The sequence below is a fragment of the Zalophus californianus genome, chromosome 3 (assembly GCF_009762305.2).
Source record: "Zalophus californianus isolate mZalCal1 chromosome 3, mZalCal1.pri.v2, whole genome shotgun sequence".
In the NCBI taxonomy this organism is placed as follows: Eukaryota; Metazoa; Chordata; class Mammalia; order Carnivora; family Otariidae; genus Zalophus; species Zalophus californianus.
In genome coordinates, this window is record NC_045597.1 from 49,241,670 (window position 1) to 49,255,099 (window position 13,430).

Here is a 13,430-nt window from a genome sequence, read left to right on the forward strand (position 1 = left end):
AAAAACTTAAGCTTTTTATTTGTAAAAGCTTTAACCTTGCCAATAACATTACAAGAAATGTCATTTTTCATCTGGCTACAGCCAGCTTCTTATGGATCTCCACAGAACTACTCCAATTCTCTTTGTCATGGAACTGAGAAAATTGAAGCTATTCATCAATCCCAAAGAGTAGCATGCTAGGGTATGAGACTTCAATGACTTTGTTTTGACCTTGTTTTCTCTGGTGATTCAACATAGGTGAAATAGACCTAGATGGTAAAGATTTCAAGGTCACTCTCAGATTTTTTAAAAAAGTGTGACTAATATTGATAGATCATCTTTATTTAAATTTGAGGAACTTTAGATCTAATGACAAATAATGTTCTTTACTAGCACAAACTATTATAGAGAAACAATACTTGTGGGAAAAAAGATAATTTTTATTTATTTAGCTACTTCTAATTACTGATTCCTTTATGTAGTCAATTATAATGTATTCTGGAATTTGTGAGTATAAATATCTTTAACTGAATCCATTAAAACTATTGGAAACTAATCTTCTGAAAATAGGTGAATAAAGTCACCTTTGCTTGTGAAATCAACATATCATTAACCTTTGGCATAGTGATATTTCTGAACTCTATATCTTAAATTCTGAGAACCTTAGAACCAAACTTTCTATGAGCTGATAGGATATGCTTAGGCAACAAACAAAATAACATCTGATTTTTTATCAACTTGTAACATTATTTAAAGTAATAATCATATCAAATAAGTGACTTAACAAATATTTGCTATATTGAAACCTCCTGGCAAGGAGGTTTTATTTTTCTTTTGTTGAGAGAATACTGACCAAACACTGACATTATTATAGAGAAAAACTGCCTAACACTATCACCTCCCATAAATATTCTTTAACCTTGGAATAACTCTCTTAGTACAAAATGGTGAAAGTATTTTAATAGCTGATTAATGCCATTTCTCCACTTGTGTTTGAAGGTATTTTCCCTGTTGTTTATTTCTTTATGTTTGAACTTTGCAAAAAATCCATCCACTGTGTGTGATACAAAAAGCACTTAGCATTTTAAAGTGTTATGGTTATACATTTATTGAATATTCAGGGTCATATTTCTGTTTCACATAAATTTTAGCCAACAGAACATGACCCTCAGACATAACAGAGCTAAGAGAATACAAAAGAAGTGCATTGTTTCCTGCGTAGAAATTTTAAGTCACTTTTCAAGAAATATAACCACTGAAGATGCATTTTGAAAGGTGAATTTTAAGTCTTATATGTTCTGAATAGGAGTTGTTTTATTTTCCATGGTAAAACAGATATATTAAACAAGATAATATATGGATAGATGGTTGGATGGAATTATGGAAAGAGGTAGATAGGTAGATAGATGATAGATTTTCTTATATTATTTTATTTGAGTAGCTCCCTATTCTCTCTCTCTCTCTCTCTTTTTTTTAGATTTTATTTATTTATTTGAGAGAAAGAGAAAGAGAGAGAGCGCACACACAGGGGGCGAGTGAGAGGGAAAAGCCGACTCCCCGCTGAGCAGAGAGCCTGTTGCCTATGCTGTGGGGCTTGATCCCAAGATCAAGGCAACGCTTAAAGAACTGAATCACCCAGGTGCCCGATCCCTATTTTCTTTTTAATCTATATAAAACTATACCTAAGGGGAAGCAATAACCAATGTTTCATTTAGGTTTTATTAAGTGAGGTAACTCATTCCTTTCATTGATTTTTTGTAAAGATGTAAGATAGTTTTAAAACAAATTATTTTCAAATGTTTACACACTGACTTTTTTATAGATGAAAATGAATCATTTAATTACAAATCAAATTTTCCAAATTAATACAATTAACAGGTACCATTTTTTAACATTTTTACCTCCTCTTAAGATGAAACATGTTAAGTGTCAATACAAAAAAAAAATGACTGAAGTAAAACATTCAGTAAGATGTAATGAACCATTCCCTGTGGAATGTTACCATCACTGTATTCAAGGGATTTCTCCAAAACACAAATCTTTGCTTTGAATTTCAGTGATGCAGATTGATAAGCTTCATGAATTTGTCAGCACATATTTTGCATTTTTCCCTTTAGACATATTTCTAGTGTTTAAAGATTTTATCTGTACCTTCTGACTATGAATCAAAAATGGCAATTTTTCAGACTTATAATAAAAACTTCAGTATGTTTTTTATTTGGCATAAGGGAGTGATAGAAAAATAATTTGCATTCTCTAAATGAACCAAATAGTAATGTTATTTTACTTCAATGCAAAAATCACTTCACTATATTATTCACAAATCATCAAGTTTTATTTATTTAACATATACTATTTACCCTACATATATGTATTTGAAAAGAGTGATCTTGGTAGACATTTGCGAATACATGTCTATAAATGCTCAAAAGAAAGTCACTGATTGTACAAGCTATCACATTTGCTAAAATATAAATTGTTGGTTTTGTTTTTTTTAATTTTATAAGTAATCAACACTCAATGTGGGGCTTGAACCTACAACCCTGAGATCCAGAGTCACATGCTTCTACCGGCTGAGCCAGCCAGGCGCCCCAGAAAAAAGAACTTTTAAAAAAATTAAAATTAGTAACCATACAGAAGACAATTTGAGCAGAATCTACAATCATGTCTAAAGATCACTTACCAAAATGGATAACATCCATGTTCAAGTTGTTTAGGACTCGGGGTGCCTGGGTGGCTCAGTCGGTTAAGCGGCTGCTTTCGGCTCAGGTCATGATCCCAGGGTCCTGGGATCTAGCCCCATGTCCGGCTCCCTGCTCAGCAGAGATCCTGCTTCTCCCTCTCCCTCTGCCTGCCACTCTGCCTACTTGGGCTCTCTATCTCTCTGTCAAATAAATAAATAAAATCTTTAAAAAAAAAAAAGTTGTTTAGGACTCTAATATAGTCTTCAAAATTACAAAATTTATAGGTCTATGAAATATGGTATTTTGCCATCTAGAATGGGTACAAGATTTTCTTATTAGGAAGATCTTAATGTCATTATTCTACTTCTGTGGCCCTTAACATCTTTCTTATTATACCTTGAAGAAAAACCTTTAAATTCAATTAAGAGTTACATGAAAATACAAAATCTAAATGAGAAAATGGGGGAATTGGCAGGTTAGTGAAAATGAATTCAGTTTGAAAGAACACTGTATTTTGTATGCTTGTTTTCCAATATTCTACAATATATTTCCTCTGTTTCAAGTAAATTGGTTACTCAGTCGAAATGCTATTCCTAAGCAAAGTCCTTTCAGGATTAGAGAGAGATTTTAAAAAAAGCAATGGGATAGTAAAAATAGCAAGAATGAGGTTTGGAACGAAGAAAGTGCCTGGTTTGTTTTGGGGAGCAGCATGTGATTCTACTGCAGTTAGACCATATGGTGTATTGTAGAGATGATGGGCCAGGCTGCGAAAGGTACCAAAATGCAGGATAAGAAGGTTGGTGTTTATTTTGGTGGCAATGAGAAAGGAGACAATGGAGGTTTTTAAGCAGGAGAACAAATGTGAGAACAAAACTGAGTTGTAAAAGAACATGATGACAGTGCGGTGGACAGTATATTAGTGGAAAGGAGATTGAAGGCAGGAAGGTCAGTGACTGCATTGGTTCAGAGATAGGTTGAAAGTATCTGCGATCTGGAGTAGCGTTACACGGGCTTGAGAGAAATGGATGGATTTCACACAATGTGATATAAAGAGCTGAGTTAAGAGTGTGGAAAAGTCAAATCACCAAAATTGCTTATTTATTATAATACTCATTTTTAAATGATACACATTATTTAACACTTTTCATTACATTTTTTGTAGTTGATGAAATTTTTACTTCCCTTAGTATAAAAGCAGTAAAGAAGCTATAGAAAATTCCCTAAAATTATAACTTTGATTTAAATGTTATATATATGTTTATATATATATAACAGATATGCATGCATAACATATATATATATATATATATATATATATACACACACACACACACACACACACACACCCATGCTTATGCATACATTATGGGTAGAGTATCAAAACTGTAGATACATAAGAGAACAAAGTCATCTCCTAATTTTTAAAAGTTTCTATTTATGCTTAACTGATTTGATTTTCTTAATTAGGAAATACAACATATAAATCTTTTTCCATATGGAAGACTTTCTTTCATATAGATATATATTTCATATATATATTTCATATATAGAGATAGATTTTTCTTTCATATATATACATATATATATATATATATATGGGTTTTATCTTTTTTAGGAGATACCATCAGGTTTACTTGGAGCTACTAAAGAGAGAATGCTGAAAATGAATATTTGAAAGACAGATGTTTGCAAAAAGGTGTTATGAGAAGTAACAAAGAGATGACTGAATAAATACACTTGTATATGTAAAGTATGTACAGAATTTCAAAAGCTGTATCTTTTTTTCTTAAAAATTAATGTTAAGGGAAACTGACACCACATAGATACAAACAACAAAGTAGATACCATTTAAGGGTTACTTGTTTTTATTTCCCTATATTAAGCTTTATTGATTGATATTAATAGAAGTAGATAATGGCAAGGAATTAAAAATCAAATAAATCATGATCATTTGTATTTCTTTATGTTTCATGTAAAGCATTAAGTAATAAAAATATCTGATGAAGGTTCACTTTTAATTTGCTCAAGAGATAAAAAGCAAAAGTAATTTGGAACATAAAGTATGTGTGCAGTAGTCCCTCCTTATCCTTGGGGGATACGTTCCAAGACCCCTGTGGATGCCTGAAATTGAACACTATATATACTAAGTTTTTTCCTCTACTGTACACACATACCTATGGTAAACTCTAGTTTATAAATTAGTCACAGTAGGAGGTTAACAGTAAAAACTAATAATAAAATAGAACAGTTACAACAAAATATTGTACTAAAAGTTATGTGAATGTGAACAAAATACCTTATTGTGTGGACTCACCCTTCTTGTTGGGTTTATGCAAGATAATAGATGCCTATGTGATGAGATGAAATGAAGTGAATGATGCCGGCATCGGGACATAACATTTGGCACTATTGACGGTCTAGTGATACCTCAGCAGGAGAATCATCTGTTTCTGGATCATGGTTGATCACAGGTAACAGAAAATGTGGAAAGTGAAACCAAGGATGGTGGAGCTAAAATATGTGTATTTTGCGTTCAATAAATGGTAAATATTATGCTGGCTACAGAGTATAAGACAACTGGTGGACAATTGTGCTACTGGGTATTTACCCCAAAGATACAAATGTAGTGATCCGAAGGGGCACATGCACCCCAATGTTTATAGCAGCAATGTCCAAAATAACCAAACTATGGAAAGATCCCAGATGTCCATTGACAGATGAATGGATAAAGAAGATGTGGTATATAGATATACAATGGAATATTATGCAGCCATCAAAAAAATGAAATCTTGGGGCACCTGGGTGGCTCATTTGTTAAGCATCAGCCTTCGGCTCAGGTCATGATCCCAAGATCCTGAGATCAAGCCCCACATTGGGCTCCCTGCTCGGCAGGAAGCCTGCTTCTCCATTTCCCACTCCCCCTACCTGTGTTCCCTCTCTCACTGTCTCTCTCTCTGTGTCAAATAAATAAATAAAATCTTTTAAAAAATTTTAAAAAATGAAATCTTGCCATTTGTAATGATGTGGATGGAACTAGAGGGTATTATCCTAAGTGAAATAAGTCAATCAGAGAAAGACAATTATCATATAATCTCACTGATATGTGGAATTTGAGAGACAAGGAAGATCATAAGGGAAGAGAGGAAAAAAAATGAAACAAGAGGAAACCAGAGGGGGAGATAAACCATGAGACTCTTAATCTCAGGAAACAAACAGGATTGCTGGAGCGGAGGGGAGTGGAGGGGTTGGGGAGGCTGGGTGATTGACATCGGGAAGGGTATGTGTTGTCGTGAGCACTGTGTATTTTGTAAGACTGGTGAATCACAGACTTGTACCTCTGAAACAAATAATACATTATATGTTAATATTAAAAAAAGATTAAAAACTCTTCCTTGGCGCTGCCTACGGAGGTGGCAGCCATCTGTTATTGGGCATCGTGGCTGCCCTCAGACCTCTGGTGAAGCCCAAGATCATTAAAAGGAGGACCAAGAAGTTCATCCGGCACCAGTCAGACTGCTATGTCAAAATTAAGTGCAACTGGCAGAAACCCAGAGGCATTGACAATAGGGTGTGCAGAAGATTTAAGGGCCAGATCTTGATGCACAACATTGGTGACAGGAGCAACAAGAAAACAAAGCACATGTTGCCCAGTGGCTTCCGGAAGTTCCTAGTCCACAACGTCAAGGAGCTTGAAGTGCTGCTGATGTGCAACAAATCTTACTGTGCAGAGATTGCTCACAATGTCTCTTCCAAGAACCGCAAAGCTATTTAGAAAGAGCAGCCCGGCTGGCAGTCAGAGTCACCAATCCCAACGCCAGGCCGTGCAGCGAAGAAAATGAATAGACAGCTTGTTGTGAACATCATATTTGTGTTAATAAAATCATAAAACTACAAAAAAATTAAAAAATTAAAAAAAACAATTGGTGGAATTTGGTTCATTTTTTCAATGATCTTGTATTCTAGTTATTGAGATCTTTGTAGCCAAGTGACTGCATATAATATTCTGTAATTGCTTGGTTGCAAACTTGGGAGCCTCCCAGGCTGAACTAAAACAAGCCTGTTACTCATGGAGGACAGGGAGAAACCAAAGAAAGAGGCAGACCACTCCACATCAGTAGATGGCAGGATTAATAAGAAAGGGAACTTAGCTGTGAGACTTGATTTAGGCAACCACAAAATAAGTAGATCTCCCTACACTTATCCACAAGAATCTTTAAAGTTCATATAGAGGCCTTAACTAGGTTCAATGTACATGCTTGAGATAGTACCATCACCAGACTTCTATCTCAAGGTTTTATCCTTGGGACAGCTTCTGGGCAGGCAAGCAGAACACACATTCCAAGGATGGGAAGGAGTTGAGGAGCCTTTTAAGTACCCACATCTAGCTCATGGGTCAAACCTGTGGTCACGTCTTATTGGTGACCTCCTCCAATTGTATGGCGAGTTGACAAAATATTGAGATAATTCCTCAACAATTTTGATAAACAACCACTTCCCCAAGTCCCCTGAGTGACCCATCACTACTTTCCCTCCACTATCTACCTTCTGGAAAGAATTTTAGTGAGAAAGATATGAAATTTGGACTCCTGTTCAGCAATCCAACTTCCCTACATCTTGAAAGACATTTCTTAAAAGGGAATGAATACCAAGCAAATAAGGCCTCAGTTGGGAACAAATTTACCAGGTATAAAGAAGAGCAAGGCCACTGTCACTGAAATATACTGACCAAGGAGATCAGAGGAAGAGACTACTGGTCCAGCTCACTTAGGACTTCTTAGGACATGGTAAAGGGTTTTGATTTCAGCATGTATTAAATAAAACAGGCAGAGGAATGTATAAACAAGAGAAAGAACAAGATCAGTCTTACATTTTAAAAATATTACATAACAGGGCACCTAGGTGGCTTAGTCGGTTAAGCTTCCAACTCTTGATTTTGGCTCAGGTTTTGATCTCAGGGTCATGAGATTCAGCCCCTCATTGGGCTCTGTGCTCAGTGTGGAGTCTGCTTGAGATTCTCTCTCTCCCTCTCCCTCTGCCCCCCCCCACCGTGCATGCCTGCTCCCTCTCCCTCTCTCTCTCTAAAATAAATAAATAAAAATAAAAATATTAAATAACTTTTATACAGAGAATGGTCCAGAAATTTCTCATTACAAAATCTTTTCTAGACTCGTATAAGTTTTGAACTATTGAAGACCAATTGTATGATTAACTTCCATGTAAAACTAAGTTCCCCAAATAATTAATAGTCACTCAATAACTAGGGACACAGCTGATTTTTGGGTCCAGTTTTGATAGCAAATGCTATTATATTAGATTGGGAGGTTAGATTCAAAAGGATTATATGTGTTAATCATGACAAAATAAAATGGTATTGTGCCTCATGAAAATTCTGTCCACTGGTCATACTTAGTGATTTCTCATGGAGAGCAAATGGTTTCCCTCTCATTTTTTTTTCCTTCATTGTACAAATGATTTCAAACACAGATGGCTACACAGATGCAGTTAAGTTATATCAAAGAGTGAAGTATGTTCAGTGTAATATAATGAGAAGACTGGGGCAAATTGCCTCTTTATGACCATGAAAAGAATCCAAGTATATTTTTAATATATGGTAGGAGAAAAGAAAATAAGTTTGTGTGCAGTTTCAGTTCATAACAATATAGTCACAAAAATGATGACTGGAATGTTCATACCCTTGGTTTCTTAAATGAAACCGGACAATGCTTTAAGAAAGCTCTGCAAGGGAAGTTTTCAGCTCCAGAGAAGAGGCAAGTGGTGATTCCTGCAAAGATGATCCCGTACCTGTGAAGAAACCGTATAGTTACAACCTCATAGAATTTTTCAGCAGCATGGAACTGTAAAGATAATTGAGTTCAAACCCTTTAGTTTTCAAGCAAAGTAACTAAAGATTTATGCCTCTGTATTCTCTATAATACACAACTTCGATTTGCTTTTCATAGGAATCAGAACATCTGAAAAAGCAGAGGATACTTGCATTAACGTCTTCCAGTAAATATAAATGGAAGAAGAAGGTTTCCAAATAACGTAAGAAATGATATTTAAAAATTAAATTCATGGGAACAAATCTATTTAGTAGCCTGGGTAAAACTTATAAGACAGAAAGTATGGGTAACTAAATATATAACTGAGGGACAATGTCAATAACCTTAAAATTTATTCACTAAATAATCTGAAAGTTCTTTATTATTTATTGAGCATGAAAATCTGTATTCTTGTATTAAAGAGTATTGTGCATTTGCAACATGTAATACAAAGAATCATTCAAGAAAGCAAGATCAAGAGTCCCTTACCAGTTACAATGCCAATAAAATCATTATCCTCACATTCATTCCAGAATACCTACTTCATAGGATTGTTATGAGGACTCAGTAAGTTAAAATGCATTCAGAATTTAAAACAGGGCCAGGCTTATAATGATATTTGAGAATCTCTTTATTCCCAGTAATATCAGCAAACGATATGTTGAAATATCTATTATATATGTAATTTTGTGATATGATTATATATTTATATTTTAAAGTCATTTGGGCATAAAAGAAAAGTCAATTCTTAGATTATCCAAGTCAGATTTAAATGGTAATCTAAAGTCATTTCATTCATATCAATCATTATTTGCCTTTATAAAATCTTTAAATGTATTCAGAAGTCATTTCATGACAGTATCTCATTAAGTCATAAGACCCTTTCTAGGTCAATAGAAAATCTATTAGTATTTTGATTTTTTAGGTGAGGAAACTAGAGTTCAAATAATTCAAGTAGGTGAAATCTGTAATGACCCTGGAATCAGAACTCCGCTTCTGCCTTCTAGTCTATGCTGCAAGTGAAGATGAACATATTCACAATGCTTCAGGTGAAACCCTTGGTATATGGTCCATTCATCATATCTATCAAGATTTTTGTACTCTTTGGTTAACTATCAAAACTCACATTATTCTGATTTGTTAGGAATAAAGATGATAAGAGAATGATTTCCTTAGGCATTTTCAGCATTTGGGAAGTCACTCAAGAGGTCTTATGTTGAATAGGTCCAGTTTTTGAACTGGATTCACCATTATGAAAATAGAATATCTTCAGAGAATGTCTAGGAATGATTTGCTCACCTATGAATGGCATATCCTCCCATTCAATTCTTTAATTGACCTAAAACACATTGTGCAGCCTTTGGTCATAAAGACCTTATCTTAGAACAGACATTTTCTAAAAAGAAGGAAAAAACTCAATTTATATTGTACATGGTATAAAAATGTGGTATCTTTTGATAAAGGAGAAGTCTTTTGTTTTCTATTGTTTCTGTCATGTATTATTTTGCTTACAACCAGTAGACTAAACTCATATTTTTATTTTAGAGTTTTAGAAGAATTGCAGGGACATCCAAATTCAAAAAAAGTGGAAATTTGTTCGCTAATTTCCCATTTGATCCAGTTTCTCCTACTGGATGGGTCTATTTGTTATGTAATTAGAAGCTAGGGGTGTAAGCAAACAGCAAGTTCCAGTTATTTCTATTCATAGGCAGCTCAAAGCTCAGTTTGCCTCAGAATGATATTTTAGATCCTTCTTAGATAGCCTTGTAAGAGTGAATCAGATTTTTACCAGGGTGAACTTTCACAGACTTTAAAGTATGAAACACAATTTCCTACTTAAACACCTTGATATAGTAAAGAAATTTCAGAAAAGAAACACCAAACAAAATCATAGAAAAATCATGAGACAAGCCAGTATATCAATGAACAGTGAACAAAGCCCATGGCCTGTCACTCATGATTCTCCCTCCCATCAAGAGGTCAGACTCAGGGAGGTAGCTTCAGGGTCTTCTGTCAAAGTTGAAATATTTTTTCACAGATGTCTTGGACAGTGTTCATTATATAACTTACTGAATCTATACTAGAGTTTGGTATTGAAAGCACAAGAAAAAAAATACCTTCCAGTTAGAAAGATAAAGAACTACAGGAGAGCTAAAATAAAACTGATACACAATTTTAAGAGTAACACTGAAGTTAGTAGAGTATATAATGAAATTGTGGAAAAGTAAGACTATGCTGTTTATCTAAAATGTTATACCTAACAATAGCCTTTAAGAACCTTTCTATTAATAGGAGAAAATATAACAAAATAAAAATCCTTATTGTATTAAGTTGTAAAAAAATATGTTGTGTATAATACAGTTTTAAAAAATACTGTCTTGACCCAGTTTTGAAGCCCTGGCTAGTGGCTGGTTAGTTCCCTTTCTTGAGTGGCCTATTAAACCTACACCCAGCCTACCTCTGATCAGGCTTTCAATCTATACACACCTTAATCAGCCCAAGCCAGGTACCAAACACTTAGGGATAGCCAACCTATGTCCCAAAGCCTGGGAAATTATTCAAGTAGCCAACCCACACCCTGCTTGCAATACATACACTGCTCCCTACAGCTCCAGCTTACTGTTACCCTGTCCCCTGGTACAATCCCATCTGTGACCTTGGCTGGCAGCTTTCTCTCTTTTGGGGCTGTAAATAATGAAAAATTCTGCCTTTCAACTATTTAAATGTCACTGCATTGCACCCTATGATCAAACAAATCTTTACATCTTATAAAACATTGTGATATAGTATAATGATTACTGGACCAGGCCACAGAATACATAAATTCTAATGAAAGCTCTGTCACTCATTAGCTAGATGATGCATTGCAGATATAACACCCAGATGTAAATTATCCTCACTGAGGCCACATTCTGTGAGGGAGAGGTAGTGTTTATTATTGCTTTGACTACAATTATCTAGTGGAAGTCATCTCGCCCTAATACACAAGAGTGAAGTTTCTTAAATTAGTCTATTTAAATATACATGCACCCATACATACATTTAATGCAAAGAACATATACATTTTAATAGATTATTAAATAAGTTCATAGCTTCTGAAAATTTAAGTGTCACTGATGTGGAAGAAACTTTATCCCGAAATTTTATGAAGTCAAAAATATAAGAATGATTGAATCAAAACTATTGAAAACAATCTAATACACTTTAAACTAGAGTTAATTTATGTATAATAGTAAATGTAAATGTATTATTAATTTCCAATTTTTCCTTACAAAGAACCTTATAAAAACTGTTTGTAAAGTGTGGTCCATAAACTATATTTATCCTGATTCCATTAGTCTTGAACTACTCCATGTACTTCTCAGGTTCTGATGATGCGTAAGTTTTTCATATCCCTGACGACCCATTTGGTGATGCTTTCTGAATTTGAAGCATTAACATTCTTTTAAAAATGTTCAGTTGATTCTACACGATTTAACAACACAAAATACCTATCAAGTGTTTTGTTTAGTTTTCCTTCCCTCTACTATAAGCAAAAAATGGCTTCCAGTAAATCTATTACTCTGAGGTAATTACTTCCTTATTTCTTCATAGAGATAGATGCCTTTTTTTTTAATTCCTAGTAATTTAAGTATTCTATGTTCAGGCCTATGGCTTTGTGTTCTGCCTGTGGAAGGGTTGCTTTATTACTCTTCACTCGCCATAAAAAAATAATTTGCACATTTAATATAAAGTGAGAAAATAATTGTTAAAATAAATATTAAGACAATGACACTCCCTTTATAAATATATATTCTTGTGCCTTTATAAATAAGTGCTAACACCAGCAATCATTATACTTTACTGTTTCTCTTTTCAGCATTAACAACACATGGTTTATTTTGCTCAAACTCTATGTGCTCTCGACTCTTAGAGCCTTGCTTTATTCATCTGTAAAACTGCTTTTGCTTTGAAGGTGTTTCCCAACCCAGGTGAATGGTAGCCTCTAATTTTCATGATCTCACAAGGCCCAAGGCCTACCTAAGTAATTTAATTTAATAAGAAATCAACTACTTTAAGCTGATTCCTCCATATGCATATACCATCAGTGTAGTGGGAACTAGAAATAAATACTACTTCACATGTTCCAAGAAACATTGAGCTGATGATTTTATTAAAAATGGTCCCAGACCTTTAGTGTCTTGATGGGTCTGACAGAAGCAAGCACAGATTTTCTCAGGCCTCACAAATTATCTGTAGATAAAGCTCGAGGAAAAATGAGTAACTCTCTCTTACATACACGGACATAACTCACACACATTACAATATACACACAAATACAAATTACAGAATACACAAAAACAAACAGTAGAATAAAACCTGATAAAGACTTCGGATAAAGGAATTATTAGATACATAATTAAAATAGCTCAGAAATAATAGGAGCTTGAACATAAAAACATTGAGCAACTTACTAATGAACCTAAGAGTTCTATAAATTAAATAAAATAAGATAAAAATAAAATGAAACAAAATAATTGAAATGTAAAATCCAGGGTATGAGGGGTGCCTGGGTGGCTCAGTCGGTTAAGCGTCTGACTCTTGGTTCAGGCTTAGGTCATGATCTCTGGGTTGTGAGATGGAGCCCACCCTGTGTCATACCCTGTACTCAGAGGGGAACCTGCTTGAGATTCTCTCCCTCTCCCTCTGCCTTTCCCTTCCCCACTCTCGCTCTCAAATAAATAAATAAATATTTTTTTAAAAAATCCAGTGTAAGAGTTTAACCACAAATTGACATTTCAGGACAGAATAGTAAACCAGAACATAAATATAAAGAAATTATGCAGAATGCATCAGAGAGATTAAAAAAAAAAGGAAAACATGAACAAAGTCTTAAGAGACATCAATGACAGGAGTTATGGAAAGACAAAAAAAGTTATTAAGGCACAGATATCACTGGAAAATA

The 13,430-nt window shown here is 34.4% G+C and overlaps 1 pseudogene; it reads left to right on the plus strand.

Annotated features, from left to right (window-relative positions):
• Nucleotides 1-6,045: 6,045 nt before the first annotated feature.
• Nucleotides 6,046-6,506, plus strand: LOC113920450 (annotated as a pseudogene).
• The last annotated feature ends 6,924 nt before the right edge of the window (nt 6,507-13,430 follow it).